Here is a 21,980-nt window from a genome sequence, read left to right on the forward strand (position 1 = left end):
CTGCTAAAATCAATTTTTGTAATCTCTTGCTTGGTAATCTTATCTGATTGAAGTGTGCTGATGATCAGAACTCACATTAAGGAATAACAGATCTGGGATGGACATCCAAAGTGGAGGTGCCAATATTCATATCCACACACTGGCAGTGGGCCCCACAACACATTTTGGCCAAAGATTTCCCAGAAATTAGACACAGAAGAGATCAGAAGTCAACAGGGGGGTTTTTTCAGCCATTTTTGGCAAAGTTTTAGATTTATGGGTTGTTTAATGGCATAAATTTTTTTGTGAGTGACATTCTCTCCCCCCAAAAAACAACAACCAAAAGAAGGAGAAGATCTGGTGGCTTTAAAAGAGGCTTGTGGCAACAAAAAACAAGGTCCTGCAGGCTAGCTACGAACCGCTTCTGTGATAGATTATATGATATGACTGGTATGTTAGCTGTGGAGCCCCCGATGGTGCAGCGGGTGAATCTGCTGAGCTGCTAAACTTGCTAGCTGAAAGGTCAGCGGTTCAAATCTGGGGAGTGGTTGAGCTCCCGCTGTTAGCCTCAGCTTCTGCCAACCTAGCAGTTTGAAAACATGAAATTTGTGAGTAGATCATAGGTACCACTCCGGTGGGAAGGCAATGGCGTTCCATGCAGTCATTCTGGCCACATGACCTTGGGGGGTTCTATGGACAATGCTGGCTCTTTGGCTTAGAAATGGAGATGAACACCAACTTCTAGAGTCAAACACGACTAAGCTTAATGTCAGGGGAAAACCTTTACTTTTACTTTTACTATTTTGGCTATGCTCTCTTCCATGCAGAAATTGCTACCTGGGAATACTGTCTAAAACTTGCAACTAGAATAAAATATAGCTGCGTAGACTCTTAAGTAAGGCATGCCTAAACCAGGGACACACAGCATAAGCCTCTAGGCCTCATGCCACCCCCTCAGTTTTGTAGTATCCCAGAGCTCCAAGACACATCTCACTGTATTTTTGACACCATTTTTAAAAACAAGAAGGACTATACTCCAAGAAATATAATTCTTCTGTAATTTGAAGCATGCGGCCCTGATTTACAAATAATACCGGTGAACATTTTTATCAAAAGAAGGGGTTTCTTCCACAACTAGAAGTGATCTTGCAGGCACTTTTGGTTTAGAAAAAAAAATAAAGCACATTGTTTCCAGAAGTGCAATCCACAGATTGTCATGAGAGAATTAGACCTTATGTCCATTAAAGCTGCCCATGAGTTAAACAGCTGTTTTACACACTGATAATTGACTCTTTTCCTGGGACAATTCAAAGTGCCAGTGGTTTATGGCTTAACACCCAAAGGATCATTCTGCCTCTAAATAGGTTTTGTTTTTACATTAATCTATCTTTGTTAAGCCTGCTTCTAGATGACTCCATCATCTAAGTTGAAATGGGTGGCAGCAAGAAAGAGAAAGCACATGAAGTCAGGAATGCTCTTCCCAGGGAGTTTCCTTGGCCTCTTATTTTTGCGTTCTTTTCAGCGCCAAGCAAAAGAATTATGAATGAATGAATTGTATCTTGTTAATGTTTGTTAAAAAGATCTGGAATAGTACTTTATAAGTAATAATTCAACAAAATAAAATAAACAGATTGTTGGGCAAAATACTCTAGGCATTGTTGCCATGGAAGTGCATCCAAAGTTGCCAAGACTAGATGAGCCAGAAACCAAGGCTCTTACCCATCCAATAATAATATTGTCTGATAGTTTTCTGTTTGCATCTATTTCCTTTTGATAGTTCTACCAAAAAAGTGTAGTCCTTCTGAGAAATGCATCTTGAAAATTAGTTCTGGTCTGGCCTTAAAACAACTTGCATGAAAAGATGCAATAACAATCTTTGTTTTTAAGTATTTGACTCTTCCCTTCAGCCAAGGTTAAAAGCATTCTTATTGTGCATATTCAAGTAATTTCCAACCTATAGCAATCCTAAGACAATCCTATTACTTTTTGGGGAACAAGATCTATTTGAAGGATGTTCTCCATTGCTCTACTCTGAAGGTGAAAGTGTGTCACTCACCCAAGGCCATCCAGTGGGTTTCCATGGCCAAGTGGGGAGTCAAACCCTAGTTTCCAGAGTGGTAATCCAACCCTCAAACAAATAGCAAATATCATAATAAGCTCTAGCATAATTGTATCATAAATATTAGTGTCCATTTTATTCCTATACATAAGACTAAGGCTGGCTCTGGCTGGCATTTTCTACCAAAGCAGGAAAAAAACAGTATACACACTGAGTCTCATTTAGCACTTCAGTTCCCTCTTAAGTGTGACCTCTGGGTATGAGGTGGAGATATTGAATAATAGAATCAGTGTTGGAAGAGACATGAGGGACATTCAGTTCAACCCTCTACCCTACAGGAACACAAAATCAAAGTACTCCTGACAGATGCCCATCCAGCCTCTGCTTAAAAACCTTCAGAGAATGAGCCTCCACTACCCTCGAGGCAGCATTTTCCACTGCTGAAAAGCTGTCAGGACATTCTTCCTAATGTTTACTTGGAATCTCTTTTCCTGACATAGTCCTCACTTTTCCATTATTTGAATGGTTGTGTGTATGCATACATGCTTGCATGTTATATAGAAAGAGCCCTTTTTCTTCTTAATTCATCCAGAGATTAGCCAAGTCTTACAACCTCATCACACAACAAATTTTTAGTGTCCAAGGACGCCGCTGCCCCAGTTGAGCAACTGAGTCCCATGCCACCCATTACACGATGTAGCCTGACTTCCAGTAGGGCTCCATTGCTCAACACAGGCAGCAGAATAATAAGATGCTACATTGCCAACATGGGAGCTTCTCCATGTTCCATTTGGAACAACGGGGCTACTGCAAGGACAAACCATGCAGAGATGCTTCCCCATGTGTGATGGAGAAGCATCGCTGCTGGCCAGGTAGGGCGCGTGGTATGGTAATTGCCCCACTGCCCTGCCAATTCCCCACGGAGGCTGGCAAACCAGTACGGGGAACTTCATCAATGTGATGAGGTCCTTGGGCTGCATTTTAACAATGTAAACCTTGGATAACAAATCTTTTCCAATCAATACTGGTTTTCCAGAGCTATGCCAATCCTTAATTTGACTGCCGGAAAACGTTGACTATTAAAATAATTTCCAAAAAGGAAAATGTCATTTAAAAGAAAAAAGGATATCTCACCACGTGTACACACGCAGCTGCCTTGGATAATAATAGATAGATACTACTTAACAATGGGATCGTGTATTCAAAGAAATGATGCTCACTTCCCAACCATACGCTGTAAACCCACAAAGTTCTTTCCCCTGTGATATCAGCAATACAGAGGGCTGATTCTTTAGGCAGATGGACTGGAACATTTTCACACTCTGCTCTTATCTTTATGGTGTTTACATAGTTTCATTTCCAAGCTCCCATGGCACTGAAGGGGCAAGAGCTACTGCAGGTATTTAAAAAAAGCAAGATCTGTTTTAGTTCAAAAAAAGCTAAAGTTAAGAGGAAAAGATTTGTGATGATAAAACAGGCCATGCTCATATTTAACAAACCAATAAACTTTGAACATTTTCCCCAGCACTTTGTTGTAACCAAAACAAAGGAGGAAAAGGAAGATAATGAGAAGGAGGGGATTCTGCACTATGATAACATACTTTTATATTTACTTATTGCCAAAAGAAGCAACCTTGGTTCAGATAAGCTTTGCAGAATGCATAAATGATGCTTCTTTGTACATCTTTGTTCAATTTGCATAATTTATTCAGCTTCTAAAAGAGAAGGCTGGGGAACAAACAGTTAACCAGGACACTGAAGCCTCTCGTCTTTGAACACAAAATCCTACTTCAACCTCCTACAAAACTTCTAAGAATTCAGCAATCATTGCTTACAGCCTATACTTCCAAGACAAGAGACTATTGGGACATTCAACTGTGTAAAACTACAAAATAGATGTAGTCCTGAGATTTTCAAATGTATTCAATCTTCCAGTTATATATTCCAATTATTTCTTAATTAAATACTTTAAAGGTACCAGATATTTTCTGATCTTGAAAGCTAAGCAGGATCAATCCTGGTTAGTACTTGGAAGAAGGACTGCCAATTAATATCAGGTGCTATAAGCTATGTTATAGAGGAAGAAACTAGCCAAACCATATCTGAGAATTTCCTGCTTAAGAAACCCCTGTGAAATTCATGGGATATCAATTAGATGACAGGCGACTGGAATGTGTGTGTGAATGCGCGCACACACAGTATAGCAAAAGAACAATTACACTGGCCAACATTTTGGTTAGACCTGTTTGTAATGATTCCAAACATGGTATCTGTTTTACCCAATCAGTTCTAGATTTTGAGATCTATATATGTCATATACCACTCGTGATCTGCTCGCCCATAAAAAATAATAATGATAATCATATCTAGGAAACTAGAGCTGATGCGGACTATCCAATGCAATTTTCTGAATCAGGGCCCCAAATAGCCCCAGGAACAGGCCTAAAAACCAAGATATGCTAACAATTTGTTTTTTCAAATGATATTCTTCCATTCATGTTTTTCTTTAAATGTGATATAACTACGATATTAGTCTATTATCTACACACACACACCCTGTTCCAAATCTTTTTCCAGTTTGCCCACACATTTCTCTCCTCTCTGTAAAGACTAAAGGATGGCATTCAATTAAAAGAGTCAGGGTTATTTTTAGGGTCACCATGGACTATACAGAACATAGTCTTCTATCTGAAGGTGTCATGTATTTGAAGTCCATTCCAAATCCAATTTAAAGATAATGGAGCACAAGAACGGTGAAAAAGAGTGTTAATATTTTTCTTCAAGAGCATGTTCAGAGGAGACTAGCCAGCAAACAAGTTATCTGGACAAAGCTTTCCCCACTAAAATACGAATGTGTGTGTATTCAAGTTGCCTGGTTACTTATGATGACCCCATGATTTTATAGTGTATTTCTAAGGAATACTCAGAGATAGTTTTGCTAGTTCCTTCCTCCAAATAAAGCTTACAGCACCCACCTGGCATTCACTGGCAGGCTCCCATCTGCATACTAATGCTGGGCTTCCACGATCAGATGGGATCTAATGCCTTTGAGGTATTTAGGCTTCTACTAAAATACATGTACTATACTTTTATTTAAATGGTGATGATTCTTTCTAAATTTGTCTTCCCACATATAAGTTAACACATGAAGATTGCATAAAAAGATGAGTATGTTTTTGGCAATGCATTTTCTCCCCTAGGATGAAATAGTCATCCTAGTTGCTATGAACAAACTCAACCACTTTCCATCAGTGGCAATAAGGACTTTGCAGTTGTCGTATTTATGTTCACTTAGCTGTTCAGTCTGGGATCTACTTCCAAGCAAAAGCACAGATGATAGCAGGATTAATTCCGGATTTAAAATCCAGGAGATGCTCAAAGAGAAATTGTTCTAATGAAGGGCAAGGTTCAAATCTCTACTCAGCCATCAAACCACTCAGTGACCTTGGGTAAGTCACTCTCTCTCAGCCTCAGAGGCAGGTAATTGAAACATTTTTTAAAGAAATCTTGCCAAGAAAATCCTATGATAGGTTTGCCTTAGAGTTGCCAGAGGTGGGAAATGGCTTGACAGTACATAACAAGAAAGCAATGAAATCTAGAGTGATGAAGTGGTTTGTGGATTGGACTGGGACACTGAGGAGTCCATGGTTTGAATCCCTGCTCTGCCATGGAAACCTCCTGAGTGATTTTGAGTGAATCACACTTCCTTAGCCTTAGAGAAAGACAAGCACAAATCCTCTCTGAACAATGTTTTCTACATAGACATTGCCCAGAGGACGCCTGGATGTGTTACCATCCTGCTGGGAGGCTTCTCTCATGTCCCCGCAAGCTAAAGCTTACACACAGGAGCTCACCCCATCTCGCAGATTCACACTGGTAACCTTTAGGTTAGCAGTCCAGCGGGCACAAGGGTTTAACCCATTGTGCCACCAATCTCAGAAATGACTTGAAAGCACACAACAACAACAACAACAACAACAACAACAACAACACATTAGTACTAAAACTTCCATACTCTAGAGGGGTCATCCTTCAACCCCAATCCAAGACTCAGGTTTTTTTTTAATACTATTAGTGCATCCTTTTCTTTATGATGGCCAGATGCAAACAAAGAGCTTCTGTAACGTTTACAGTTGAGCAGAAGAGATACATTGCAGAGTTTCAATTCTCTCTTCTTGTTATGCAGTCGCCCACAGTAACCACAACTCTGTCTGTTACATTAATATTAAAGACAAACTAACCCTCACCACTTTTATAACTGATCTCTCCCTCTTCTGTTTCTCTTTCAAACAAGAGGCTAAACTAGGGATGGAAATCATGTAACACTGCCAAGACCATTTCTTGCTGTCCTCAGATTCCTCCAAGACTTTACCAATGGTACTCTCAAATGGAAGAGAAGTGAGAATTGCCACCCTGGAAACTTCCAGGAATGCAGATTTTCTAAAACAAAATTCAGCGAGGGCTTCACCTGATGCCTCTCCAAGAAGCCCTAAAAACATGCCTGTTTGCTTTGATGATGATGATGATGATGATCCACTACTCCCTGTGGCTCGAGGCAGGTTACAGTACAATTAAAGACCATGAAGTTTGCAAAAACTCAACAAAATGTATTTCTATAAAAGATTTACATTAAAATGCATTTCTATAACATACATATTAAAGTACACAAAACAGACATCAAACAAAGGACATGAGGTTTTTTTTGTTCTTAGATTTGTTGTTACAGTTTTAAGAAAATCAGAAGTAGACTTGGTCACTGGTTTAGGGGCTGGTGTGGCCCACAGCAGGCTCCAGAACTTGTCCAACCCTAACCGAAACACATATATAAACGAACATTGTAATGATGAGACTAGTGTGATCCACTTAATGTTAGGATATAACCCAGGCATGGGCAAACGCCAGCTGTTAGGAATTGTGGGAGCTGAAGTCCAAAACACCTGGAGGCCGAAGTTTGCCCATGCTTGATATAACCCACCTGAAGATTAGATCTCCTGTTACTTAAGACAGGACCTCAACCCGAGACAAGTTAAAATCAAAACTTTAATCATAATTTGATTGTTCTACAAATATATTTTTGTGTCAAAAGGTGAGCAGCACAATGTTAGCTCCCATACTCTAAGGCCCCGTCTACACTGCTATATAATGCAGTTTCAACTGAATTCTATGGTCAGTGTATATTCATATAATGCAGACTGAACTGCATTGAACTGGATAATATATGTCTACACTGCCATATAATCCAGTTCAATGCAGTTAATCTGCATTCTAAGTGTGTTGAGCACATGTGCACAGACACCAATCTATATAATAGTTTTGATGCTTATGTAAAAGATGTTAATCATCACTTGGCCCCGTTGAAATTCCTATATAGATATACTTAGGCCTCCAGCCAAAGTTATGAAATCTCCTCAACATGCAGACTGAACTGAAAGTTTCACAGGTTTCTGGTTATATGAGGCAACGAGACTTTGTTTGCAGACACAGCATCTGGTTGCTGATCTCCAAATCTCCTGGCAGGCCTTGTCCAAGCAGCTTAACAGAAAACTGGTGGTGGTGCTGCTGCTGTTCATCCCAAAAGCCCTTCCTTGAAATTCTAGGGATGTTCTGCTAGGAAGGAAGGAAGGAAGGAAGGGAGGGAGGGAGGGAGGGAGGGAGGGAGGGAGGGAAATGGGGATGTAATGGAATTACTACAAAAATTCACAGTAATTGGAATAAAAGCTTGTGCCCTACATATGATATGAGACTATTCAGCAAGTGGAGGCCCAGTGTTCCAATGCAGTGTGCAGAAGGGAGGAATTGTCAGTCTGCACTGTGGCAGTCTAGACCTGGCTCCCCCTCTCCCCTGCCTTCCTGATATTACTTTCTCATAAAATGAGTTGCTACTCAGGAGGCAGAGGTGAAATTAATATGAGATGCGGAGTTTTGCTGCAAAATTGACCTCAACATATTTCATGGGAAATTTCTGTCAATGCTTAAGACCTGAGGGTTGGAATGCCACAAACCTCTTTAGGGTTAGATGATTATTGGTCTTTAGGTGCCATGGACAGCACCAGAAAGTGTGATTTGTAAAGTTTCATTGACAGTACCAGCTCTTGGAAAACAGCCTCCATACTATACCAAAATTAGGCAATATTGCCATAGGGAATAATCAAAACAATGAGATACACACATCTTCTAGGCATCCTGATATTCTTCCATCTTGGCCTGAAAATAATGGACAGGCTTTGATATGGGGACATTATTGCCCACCCAAACTGTGACAACCTGTGTAAAGCCTCATTTCCCATTTATCTCCCATACTCCCTTCAGGACTCGGTTTGCAACATGGGTTAAAATACTTATAATGCAATTTGCATATCTCTACGCAGACATTCTATGTCACTATCTTTAGGCGGCATGCAGGAACATGAAGAACAGCTGAGGAATATGCAGAGAAAAGCACAGAAAGGAGACCAGCCGTAAGGTGAGATGATAATCCTCCAACATAATTATACCCTGAATCAAGGAGCAAGTACTAGCTTTCAAAATACAATGTAAGCTGGAAGGCTTGGGGAAAATGCATGCTTTAAGTCTGTAATAAGGACTATACAAGACAATAAATTCATAATTGCTTATAGAAATACAGTGTTCCCTCACTTATCGCTGGGGTTAGGTTCCAGGACAACCTGCAATAAGTGAAAATCCGCAAAGTAGGGACGCTATATTTATTTTAATACAGTCTGCCCTCTATAACCAAGGAATCTACATCCACAGATTCAACCAAACAAAGCTTGAAAATATTAAAGCAAGCAGGCGGGTGGGTGGGCAGGCAGGTAGGAAAGGGGGAATCCAAAAAAGTATGTTTTGGTTTTGCCATTTCATATAAGGGACATAATTTTACCATATCACTGTATATAGTGTCCAGGGCCCACTGTACTTATAAGATTTTGTTAAGATGATAGATAGTTAACTTGGTTGCATTGTTCTGACCATTGCCTGTGGCAATATTACATAATTTGGGTAAAGTATGGAGACTCCCTACCAAGGCAGCAGTAGTGGAACCACTGGGACTTCCCAAGCAACAAAAGGAAGGAGAATTTAAGAGGCTACTGTATTGTTTAAATAGTAGTTTTCAAAATTGCTTTTATATTTTTTTAAAAGTACATGTTTTAAATAGTTTTAATATTATAAGTTCCAGTTTTGAGGAAAGGGCAGGTACAGATAATCCATCATGTATCTTTTTATATATATATGGTTTAAATACAGTAAGTAAACTCTCAGTTAACCAGCATGCATGGGGATTACCAGATGGTGAATTAATGTATTTTCTGGTTGCCTTAGATCAGTGGTTCCCAATCTTTTTTTTGACTAGGGACCACTTTGACCAGGGACCACTCTACAACATTAGTACCAAAAGAGTTATGAATAGGTTTTTGCTTAACTTTAGATTTGGTTTGGTTATTTGGGGTGCCAATTCAGAAAACTGCATTGGATAGACCACAACAACTCTAGTTTCTGATACAGAACATATGCCACCCAGTAGTTGCCATCTGCTCGCCCACAGAAAACCATATTTAATATTCTAAAGCTGATGTGGTCTATTCAATGCAATTTTCTGAATCAGCACCTCAAAAAAAACCCAGGAACAGCTCCTGCGCCAATTTTCCCTGAATGTTTCGTGGACCTTACTTTAGGTCTCGCAGCCTACAGGTTGGGAACCACTGCTTTAGAAAACCTTTAAAAACAGACCAAACTAATCCTATACCCCATACCATATTATACCATACCATGAACTCTGTATTGACTTGATATTAATATTGAAATCTATACACATAATAAAAGTGAAAATCTGTATGTGTGTATGTGGCTTGGGTGTCCACTTACACAGATAGGTTCCCGCCTTCACGAACAGCTATAACTCACAGTGCTGAGGAGCCACCAAGTACCCTCCCTCCATTGATATTGCAGTTATAGCGAGTGCCATGAACATGTAGCCCAAACCCTGCTGATGTCCTCCCCAAACTCTATGGCCCACCACCCAAGGAATGCTTTCATTCTGGGACCATTTCATCCTACATTTTATATGTTTCCTCCAGCACAGGCAGGCATCCCAGTGTTCCTTACTTTCTCCATGGGCGTGGAATTTGCATGACCCCACCCACTGCCTCTCACTTAACTTTTTCCTCCTCTTTTCAACTCTTTCTGCATAACAGAGCAGAATTGAGCAGCAACTAAACATACTGGGCGAGTTTAGGGGACTTACTCCACATGATGAAAGTTGTAGTTCACCCTCAACCAAGGCAGGGCACTGTGATCCCCACTGACAATGGACCTGGACCACATTTGGCACACAGAACTCCATGACCAACAGAACGTACTGGAGGGATTTGGGAGGAATTCACCTAGATTTTGACCTTGAAGGAACTGGGGGTGATGACAGCTGACAGGGAGCTCTAGTGTGGACTGGTCCATGAGGTCACTAAACGACTGAGCAGCAGCACCTAGATTTATAGCCATTGTAGATGGGAATTATAGTTCACCTGTAATCAAACTTGGCACACAGACTCAACATGGCCAACTGTGAATACCAACAGGTGTTTTGGGAGGATTACTCCGGAAATCCAGGAGATGTAGTTCACCCTCATCCAGAGAACACTAAACCCGACCAACAATGGATCTAGACCAAACTGGACACACAGAACCAACATGGCCAACTATGAATAAAGACAGGCTTTGGGGGTAATTTCCCTTGGAATCTGGGAGCTGTACTTCACTCTTATTCAAAGAGCACTGCAGCCAGATGATGATGTATCTGGACCAAACTTGGAACACAGACCCAAAATGGCAACTTTGAATACTGGCAGTGTTCAGGGAGGACTGATTTATGATTCTAGGAATGATAGTTCACTCACACCAAACTGAGACTACCTAACATCCAAAAACAAACAATGCCTTTTTCAAATAACCCGGGCATTGCCGGGTCTCCAAGCTAATAGTAATTAAAGTCAAATAAAGACAAATTTAACTTGACATAGTGTTGCAGTAGGAGATTCCCAGAATAGTTTAGTGTTTAAACCTTTTTTTTTTTTTGGTTATTTAATATTTAATGTTTCTTTTACTTTAGTGATATTTGTCTTTACTGTTCTAATGTAGCACAAACCCTATCTAAAATCATACTACAGTAGAGTCTCGCTTATCCAACATAAACGAGCCAGCAGAACATTGGATAAGCAAAAATGTTGGATAATAAGGAGGGAATAAGGAAAAACCAATTAAACATCAAATTATGTTATGATTTTACAAATTAAGCACCAAACATCATGTTTTACAAGAAATTGACAGAAAAAGCAGTTCAATACACAGTAATGTTATGTAGTAATTACTGGATTTACGAATTTAGCACCAAAACATTGCAACATTTACTACAAAAACAATGACTACTAAAAGGCAGACTGCCTTGGATAATACAGAACGTTGGATAAGTGAAGCTTACTCTACTGTATTTCAAAATTGAATATTAAGTTGAAAATACATACAGTAGAGCCTCACTTATCCAATCTTCGCTTATCCAACGTTCTGTATTATCTAAGACAGTCTGGCTTGCAATGTTTTGGTGCTAAATTCGTAAATACAGTAATTACTACATAACATTACTGTGTATTGAACTGCTTTTTCTGTCAATTTCTTGTAAAACATGATGTTTTGGTGCTTAATTTGTAAAATCATAATGTAATTTTATGTTTAATAGGCTTTTTTCTTAATCCCTCCTTATTATCCAAGATTTTCGCTTATCCAATATTCTGCTGGCCCATTTATCTTGGATAAGTGAGACTCTGCTGTACATAGAGAAATTGGGTTGTTGTATGTATTCTGGGCTGTATGGCCATGTTCCAGAAGTATTCTCTCCTGACGTTTCACCCACATCTATGGCAGGCATCCTCATTCTTTATTTAATGAAAATATTGTTGTTTTCCTTTTTTTTTTTTGCTGGTTGCTTTAGAATTCCATGTAATAGAGAAGTCTACTGTAGTTTTTTTTGAGCCCCGGTGGCAAAGTGCATTAAAGCGCTGAGCTGCTGAACTTGCAGACCGAAAGGTCCTAGGTTCAAACCCTGCGAGCGGCGTGAGCGGCTGCTGTTAGCTCCAGCTCCTGCCAACCTAGCAGTTCGAAAACATGCCAATGTAAGTAGATCAATAGGTACTGCTCTGGCGGGAAGGTAACGGCACTCCATGCAGTCATGCTGGCCACATGACCTTGGAGGTGTCTACGGACTCAGGTCAGATAGAAACAACGGAGCATGTACTTCTGCAGTGCCTGTTTTATAGAGACATTCAAACACGTCTCATCATGCCATGGACAACTAAATACCCAGGACGTTCTGGACAATTTTTACGTAACCTTATTGCTCTCAGATACCATCTCAGCTGTGACATATAATGTCGCCAAGTTTTCCACAGCTGCAATTAAAATCCGGCAGATGATGATTGAGAGCCAAAAGAACTAAGTATCATCTATAGAATAGAGTTGGGAAAGCAGATATAGACCACTATTTATAGTTATAGGTTGTTATTTACAGTTATGGGTATTCCCCCCCCCCCCGTGCCATCCCCACTCCCTTCCTTTAGACTCCCCCCGGATGATCCTGTGAGTTGAGTTGGGTCTTAATGGTACTGGTATATGATCTTCAGTCTAGATTTTAAATTTTGTCAATGATTCAATTTTATAATGGTTTTTATTAACGTTGACGTTTTTAGCCTAGATTTTAAATTTTGTCAATGATTCAATTTTATAAGGGTTTATATTAGTATTGAAGTTTTTAGCCTAGATTTTAAATTTTGTCAATGATTTAGTTTTATAGGAGTTTTATTAATTCTGAAGTATATAACCTCTCGGATTTCATATGGATGTACAGGACTGGGTGCCCTTGATATGAGCTGGTCATTGACCGTAATAAAAGTTTACATTACATTACGGACAACGCCGGCTCTTCGGCTTAGAAATGGAGATGAGCACCAACCCCCAGAGTCAGACATGACTGGACTTTACGTCAGGGGAAACCTTTACCTTTTTTAACTGTAGTTTTAATATTGTAAGCTACCTTGAGTCCTCATTTTGAGGAAAGGATGGGTACAGGTAATGCATCAGCACCATCATTTAGCACTATACCTCCCACTAAGCCCCCAATGTGTCCTGCTTCAAGGCATGAATACTCCGTGGCCTTTTCCCTCCTCCGCTCTGCCTCCAACCCTTTCCTCGCACCCCAACACTCATCCCTCCCACCAGCCCTCCCCTCCCCACCTCCAACCCTGTGTGGATATTTCTTTCCCTGAATAAAAGATTTATTCCCAGCCTCTTTCTGGATCCCTCACCCTAGTGACCAGCTCCAGTTGCCAAGGAAACCAATGTTCTCCCACGGCGCCCCTCCTCAATCTTGAGCAGACAAAGCCCCTATCCCCCCTCCACCGCCCCCCTTCCCACTGTCTGCCTCCCCTTCCCCCTCCACCTGCATACACAGAGAGAAAGAGTCAGTATCATAAGGGACACATAACAGCAGGAAGAAACAGCAATGCTGGGGACGTGGGTTGGCGGAGACAGGAGAGCCACATTTTCACACCTCTGCTCTGCCTAAGCATCTATTTGAGAGCTCCCTTTGCAAACTGGGCAAAAGAGGCATCTCTGCAGCCAGGTATTTGGAGGGGCATCCCAAAAGTGTGCAGCAGGGTCCTAGCTATAGGGAATGGCAAAAAAGCGGGCACTGCCTCTCTGGATGAATAATCGGTCCTCTCCCCCACCCAATATTATCATCATCTTTTTTTTATCCTGCTTTTATCGTGAATGAGATGCAAAACGGCTCACAACATTAAAAAAAACACTGCAGATCCAAATCTAAGACATACAAAATAATGGAAACATCCGCAATACAGTTGTGAACAACACATGGAAGAAATAAATCTTTTTAAAAAATGCACAGCATACTAATATTAAAATGGGATTAAACAAACCAGCCAAATAAAATCCTTTAAAACACTTAAAGCAAATAAAACTGTTTAAACCATCAAATACCTTATATCAGGCATGGGCAAACCTGGGCCCTCCAGGTGTTTTGGGCTCCAACTCCCATCATTCCTAACAGCCTCAGGCCCCTTCCTTTCCCCCCTCAGCCGCTTAAGCGGCTGAGGGGGGAAAGGAAAGGGCCTGAGGCTGTTAGGAATGGTGGGAGTTGAAGTCCAAAACACCTGGAGGGCCCAAGTTTGCCCATGCCTGCCCTATACCAATCCCACCCAAGCCCATGCTCAGTCTTAAAAACTTCCCTTCAGTCCCCCGATTTCTAGCATTGCAGAGAGTGAAACACTGGAAATAATTCACATCTTAGCCTTGCTGTATTCCCTTCCTCTTGGTGACTTTGCCAACCCCCTTTCTCTGGAGGCCAAACTGCATCACTAAATGCTATGGAAGTTGCGGGTCGAAGAGAAAATTCCACAAGAAGGGACTGTGGATACAGCTATACTGTTGAATTAATACAGTTTGGCATCACTTTAACTCAGTGGTTCTCAACCTAGGGTCCCCACATGTTTTTGGCTTCAACTCCCAGAAATCCCAACAGCTGGTAAACTGGCTGGGATTTCTGGGAGTTGTAGTCCAAAAACATCTGAGGATCCCAAGTTGAGAACCACTGTATATGGCTCCATGCAATGGAATCATGGGAGTTGTAGTTTGGTGGATCACCAGCACCACAACTACCATGATCCCCTAACACTGAGCCATGGTAGCTAAAGCATTTCAAATTGCATTAATTCTAAAGGGTGCGGGTCTTTATTTGGGGTCAGTTTACATACTTCCAACCCACCTCCCACAGCTACATCCTTGTGGATTCCTTTTTCCTAGGGAACCTTGAACTGTGCTTCTCCAAAAAAGCTCCTTATGAGATCCTTGATCTTTTTCCTCACTTGGGATATAGGGCTTCACATACTGAGACAGTCAGAAAGAGCAATTCTCAGAGACTGGAGTTGTTCAGGAACAGGGCCACATTTGGATTGAAAACAAGAAGCATGGATCATGCCCTATTGATGGTTATCACAGTGATTGCATTAGACAGCAACATTGGAGACTTAGTAAAGGTAAAGATTTTCCTCTGACATTAAGTTTAATCATGACCAACTTAGAGGATTGGTGCTCATCTCCATTTCTAAGCCAAAGAGCCACCATTGTCCATAGATGCCTCCTAGGTCATGGGGCTGGCATGACTGCATGGAGTGCCGTTACCTTCCAGCTGGAGCAGTACCTATTGATCTGCTCACATTTACATGTTTTCAAACTGTCAGTTTGGCAGAAGCTGAGGCTAACAGCGGGAGCTCACCCTGCTCCCTGGATTCAAACCGCCAACCTTTTAGACAGTAAGTTCAGCAGCTCAGCGGTTTAACTCACTGCACCACCAGGGGCTCCTTATGCATTATTAAAATATTTACAGTCAGCCCTCTGTATCCACAGCTTTTGCATTTATGGAAATGCCAAAATGCCAAAAAAGCAAACCTTGATTTTGCCATGTTATATAAGGAGGACCATTTTACTATGCACTATACATAATGAGACTTGAGTATCCCTTCAGTTTGTTATCTATGAATACCAAGGGCCCACTGTATAATTATACTTCCATTATAATTCTTGGAATCAAACATAACAATGAAAACAACTGCTTGTAATGAGAATACAGCAGACCAAAAATGGTTTCAATTAACATTAGCAACTTGTATAATGTTATTGGAATCCCTATGACCAAGATTAACAGGAACTTCTCAGTAACACAAGCTATTGGAGAGGGCAGGGTTGAGAAAGAAAATGCCTGGAAAGGAAGCAGGTAAGCGGACCCCATCACCCCGCTGCTCAATTTTATAGCTCTCCCAATTTAAATTTGTTTCTAGTACTAGAAAGCAATACATTAGAGCAGGGGTCCCCAAACTAAGGCCCGGGGGCCGGATGCGGCCCTCCGAGGTCATTTACCTAGCCCCTGCCCTCAATTTTATAATATAATATATTGTATATACATATAATATTGATAATATTATAATGTAATACAATATAACACTAATATCATATAATAATATTAATTATGTATTCTATATTACATATAATATTACTAATAATATTACAGTATAGTGGTATAGTTCAGTATAGTAATATATAATGCTAATATTGTGCTATGTTAATAATATAATATATTGTATGTACATATAATTTGTAAGCCACTCTGAGTCCCCTTTGGGGTGCGAAGGGTATGATACAAATGTAGTAAATAAATGCAGTAAATAAATAAATAATAAATAAATAAATTTTAGACTTAGGCTCGCCCAAAGTCTGAAATGACTTGAAGGCACAGAACAACAACAACAACAACAACAACAACAACAACAACAACCCTAATTAACTTGACTATCTCATTGGCCAGAAGCAGGACCACACTTCCCAATGAAATCCTGATAAATGTATGTTGGTTAAAATTGTTTTTATTTTTAAATAATGTATTGTTCTTTCATTGTTCTTGTTCTTGTTGTTGTTGTTTTTGCACTACAAATAAGACATGTGCAATGTGCATCGGAATTTGTTTGTATTTTATTTTCAAATGATAATCCGGCCCCTCAACAGTTTGAAGGATTGTGGACCGGCCCTCGGCTTAAAAGGTTTGAGGACCCCTGCATTAGAGCATCCATAGTCTGCTATCAAGAAGAATGCTGATAATCACATTTCCAAGGAAAAAAACAAGCAAAACTGCACTGAAACCAATTATCAGTGAAACAATGTAGCAGCAAGCTGGTGGCAAACTGTCAAAAATAGGGCTGGAAGCACAAGGATATACTTTATCCCTACTTTTTGCTACTAGGAATTACTTTTGTATTGATGTTAATTCATGCTACTAATGGTGAGAGAAATAAGGTCGAACTTTATGAAAGCCACCCACTGCACGACTATCAGCCTCCTCCCACCAGACTCAAATCAAGGAAGGGCTTCATGAGAACCACCACTCCTCTTGATGTCTCCCCAGCAACAGCAAGGGTGTCCCTCTGGGCAGCTAAACCAGGCAATCCCAACTGGATGGCCCCCCATGAGGGTCTGCCTCCCAGGGCAAACCAAGAATGGGCAACTTGGAAGTCCCTAAATAGACTGAGAAGCGGAGTGGGCAGATCAAAAGACAACCTGGCAAGATGGCACTACCTGGAGGAATCCTCCACCTTGTGAGACTGTGGAGCAGAACAAACAACTCCTTATATGTATGCTTTCCCACAATGCCCTGCTTCGTGCATGGAGGAGGAGTTGTTTAAAGTTATGGACAATGCGATTGCTGTTGCCCACTTTTGGTCTAAAACCATTTAGCCGTTTGTGATTCCTTTATTTTATCACTTTTAAACTTATTTATTATGCAATGCTTTTGACACTAAATAAATAAATAAATAAATAAATAAATTCATGCTGCACTGTTCTCCCAATATGGAGCCCCAAGCAGCTTACGTGAAGGTTTAAACAGGATAAAGTTAGATGATACAAAGGTTTAGAAAACAATGACATAGTTTAAAACATTAAAATAATGAAATAAACTGTCATCTTAAAATATCACTCTGTTAGAGCATAAGAAAATAATATTTTAAAATAATAAAGACAAATTCTAAGAGGAGAATGTGTGTGTGTGCATGTGACTTCAAGTCACCTGTCAATTTATGGCAATACCATGACTTTCATAATATCTTCTTGGGCAATGAATACTCAGAAGTGGTTGTGTCAGATTGTTTCTCTGATGTATAACTGATAGCACCTGGTATTCATTGGTGGTCTCCTATCCAAGTATTAACCAAGATCAACCCTACTTAGTTACAAGATCAGACAGGATCTAGTGCCTGAGGGTATTTCAACCAAGGAAGAACATACACTTTTGGTGTAAAATTCCCTTACACCAAACACTTAATTGTGTAAGAAATGCCCTTTTGAATAATAGAGAAATATTTGGCACATCTGCTTGGAATAATCTTTCTCTGATATTGTGTCCTAGCCCTCTTAAAATGGGAGTTCGGAGAGTTCTCCTTTACCAGCCACCAACATCCTATCTACTTTGCTATCCGAATGAAAACTTTGTTAATTAAAGCCAGACGTATCCAGGTACATGATAGGCTTTCCCACCAAGTGCTCCTTAGCTCCAACCCACATAGGTACATCTTTTTAGTCTTCACCAACCAACCAAATCTACTTACCCTAAGCGTATTACCTCTCCCATGCAGCTCTCTCTGTTTAAATACCCAGGCACTTATTTTGTTCCCCTTATGCCTCCACCAGATTTTTCATCACTCACCTACCAGATAATCTTTCTCTATTCTCCTATTTCAGTGGTTCTCAACCTGTAGTTCCCCAGATGTTTTGGCCTCCAACTCCCAGAAATCCTAACAGCTGGTAAACTGACTGGGATTTCTAGGCCAAAACACCTGGGGACCCACAGGTTGTGAACCATTGTCCTATTTGCTTCTTCAGGGATGTTGTTGTTCTCGTTGTTGTTGATCCCAGCGCCCAGTTGGCTGTTCTCCCTATTCACTCTCTGTTTGGTCAAGAACCTTTCTGCTCTCTCTCTCTTTTCCCACTTTTTGAGGTGCAGAGGCCAGCAGCAACCTTGCCTTAAATGTTGCTTTTCCTACCATTCTTCTACCTCACACAGAGCTACCTAGAAACTCAGTGGAACAACATACCAGCAGCTTCCTCTTTCCTAGTTAAGGAATTCTGCCATCTAATAATTAAAGATAATGCTACAGGTTCAAGAAACTAATATTAATTTATCCATCAAAAGAATTCCAATGCCTATATCTCTAGGATCCAGTGAGTATGCATGCCAAGTTTCAGGAGTCTAGACTTCACAGCCTCGGAGCTATGGCAGAAATAGAAACGTGTAGATTCCCCTATTAGTATGGATTCTGGAGAATGCATAACCTATATTTCCAGTTTCGGGAGGCAATACTCAAAGAGACTTACATAAATAAAGAATAGTGTATTAACAACAAACAACAATGTGTTCCCTTCTAGCTCAAAACATGAAGGCAAAATAATTATTCTCCACAGGTATAAACTGCAGCCCCATTGACATCAAAATGGCCTTACTTGGAGCCATTTAAGCAGAATCATAGAATCATAGCAGAATAGAGTTGGAAGAGACCACATGGGTCATCTAATCCAACCCCCTGCCATGTAGGAAAAGCACAATCAAAGTATCCCTGACATATGGCCATCCAGCCTCTGTTTAAAAGTTTCCAAGGAAGGAGCTTCCACCACACTCTGAGGCAGAGTTTTCCACTGTTGAACAGCTCGTACAGTCAGGAAGTTCTTCCTAATGTTCAGGTGGAAGGTTCTTTCCTGTAATTTGAACACACTGCTCCTAGTCCTAGTTTCAAGGGCAGTAGAAAACAAGCCTGCTCCCTCTTCCTCATGACACCCATTCACATATTTATCCATGGATATCATGTCTCCTCTCAACCTTCTCTTCTGTAGGCTAAACATACCCAGTTCTTTAAGAAACTCCTCATAGGGCATGGTCTCCAGACCCTTGATCATTTTAGTCACCCTCCTATGGATACATCCCAGCTTGTCAATATCTCTTTTGAACTGTGGTGCCCAAAACTGGACACAGTATTCCAGGTGAGGTCCAACCAAAGCATAATACAAGGCATCATGACTTTCCTCGATCTAGACACTATACCTCTTTTGATGCAGCCCAAAATCCCATTGGCTTTTTAGCTGCAGTATCACACTGATGGCTCATGTTCAACTTGTTATCCACAATGACTCCAAGATCTCTATCACATGGACTATTGTTGAGGCAGGCATCACCCATCCTGTATCTTTGCATTTCATTTTTTCTATCTGTGTAGCATCTTACATGTGTCCCTGTTGAAATTCATTTTGTTAGTTTTGGCCCAGCTCTCTAATCTATTAAGGTAATTTTGAATTCTGATCCTGTCCTCTAGCGTATTAGGTATCCCTACTAATTTGGTGTAATCTGCAAACTTAATAAGCACACCCTCTAAACCTTCATTTAGAGTAGCCAGGTATCCCTGGGCTGCTTCTCTACTTATTTTAGGTTGCACTTCCCCTATTACCTGGTCCTCTCCGTATTGCTCAGGTTTAATCCAAATTTCCTTTTGGGAGAAGACTGAAGCAAAAAACGTGTTGAGCTCTGCCTTTTCCCTATCCCCTGTTAGCATTTCACCACCTTCTCCTCACAGAGGCCCTACTTTTTTCTTCCTTTTTCTACTGACATAATCAAAGAACCCCTTTTTATTGGTTTTAATCTTTCTGGGAAGCCTGAGTTCATTTTGTACCTTAGCCTTACAAACCTTTTCCTTATATATGTTGGTTCTTTGTTTGAATTCCTTTTTGGTGATTTCAGAAGTGTCCAAGACCCCCCACCCCAATTCTCCCTAGTGTATCCTTGTTCTGCCTCATTTACGATTGGGCAAAGAGCTTCTGCTTCATTCTGTGACTGCAAATACTATGCTTTAAATCAAATCATATTCAAGGCAGACTGCTAGTTGTAGATTTGAGGTATGCAGGCAAAGCCAAGTGACTGAGTAGGTGGACCAGATGATGTGGGGGAGCAAGCGTGGGAGAAAGAGATTTCAGTCTAGATGATTAGGATGGAGAAAGAGGACATGGGATTTTTGAACTGACATGATGGAGGAGATTAGCACCAAAGCTGGGGTTGCTACTGGGGCTGAGTGCCTAGTTAGCCCAGCAGTTGAAGCCCAGTCCCCTGTCAGCTCCATTTGCTTATCATGAATGGAAGAGTCATGCCTGAAAATTATGAACAAATTGCCTCTCTGCAGACTTGAAAAATGAATTTCTATTACACAGAACCAATCACAAGCATGTCACTTGACAATGATATTTATGGACATTGGCTGCATACACACCTGTGGAATGTGCCTTGAGGAATGACTGGTTAGCAACATAGTACAAAAGCCTGATAGATGACCACTTTCTAACTGATTTTCTGAAGCAAGAGAGGTGGCAATAATGCATCTTCTTGTCTCATATATCCTGGGCTTTCTCCTCACACTGGGATGGGGTGGGGATAATGGGAACAGAATTTTGTATTATTGACTGCAGATGTTACTTCTTAGGTTCAGTGTTACAGATATGAAAATAGGTCTCAAAGCAGGTGGCAAATGCCCAGAAACTAGATGGTATATGGATGAAAGCTGCACACCACTTCCAAGAGCCAGGTATTAACAAATACAATGCCATATTGCCATACCTCAGAGGGGAAAAATACCATTCTTAAAGTGGTGTCGTGAGATTTACAAGCCATGAAGCTCACTACAAGGCAGACATTGGACAAATGCCCATCCTTCAGTCTAATGGACAATACTGAACATAAATGAGCAAAGTCACAGAAGTTGCAAAGGTCACGATGACAATCAGTCCAAGCAGAATATCCATACAGGTCATTTGGGGATAAAAGACACCACCACTCCACACACATCTTGGAAATGCCTTTATCAGTCACCCAAAAAAAAAAAAAGCTCATAAATATATGCAAGTTTTTGAAATCATTAGATCTCTTCCTCAGGCATGAGCTTGGAGGGAAGAGAAATTGAAATGAGTTCAGATTCAAGTCACTGAAAACTGAAAACACAGAAGCTATGGAGAGATATTGTTTCTACAATTCTTGTTCCCAACTCTTGTAGAGGTTAAGCCACATGAAACCAAAAGCTATGACATCACACACTAGAACTTTGGTTGACCACCTACATACTCTTGGACATCATGAAGACACCATACCTTCAACATCAAGTCAGTTTTCTGTCTCCTTCCAGTGCCTCACCTCAACATATTTTCAATGATATATTTCCTGAAGGACATATCTGGTGCTCCCAAAGGGCTGTATGCATTTTGGGGCCCTTTTGACAAGGATAATAACAAAACTATTATGGACACG

General features: G+C 40.6%; 1 protein-coding gene across 2 annotated transcripts in view; it reads right to left on the bottom strand.

The window, feature by feature from the left end:
• The window catches only part of celsr2 (cadherin EGF LAG seven-pass G-type receptor 2), a 132,528-nt gene that overhangs the window by 70,761 nt on the left and 39,787 nt on the right, over positions 1-21,980 (bottom strand). The window lies entirely within an intron of this gene.

Source organism: Anolis carolinensis, chromosome 4 (assembly GCF_035594765.1).
Source record: "Anolis carolinensis isolate JA03-04 chromosome 4, rAnoCar3.1.pri, whole genome shotgun sequence".
NCBI classification, from domain to species: Eukaryota; Metazoa; Chordata; class Lepidosauria; order Squamata; family Dactyloidae; genus Anolis; species Anolis carolinensis.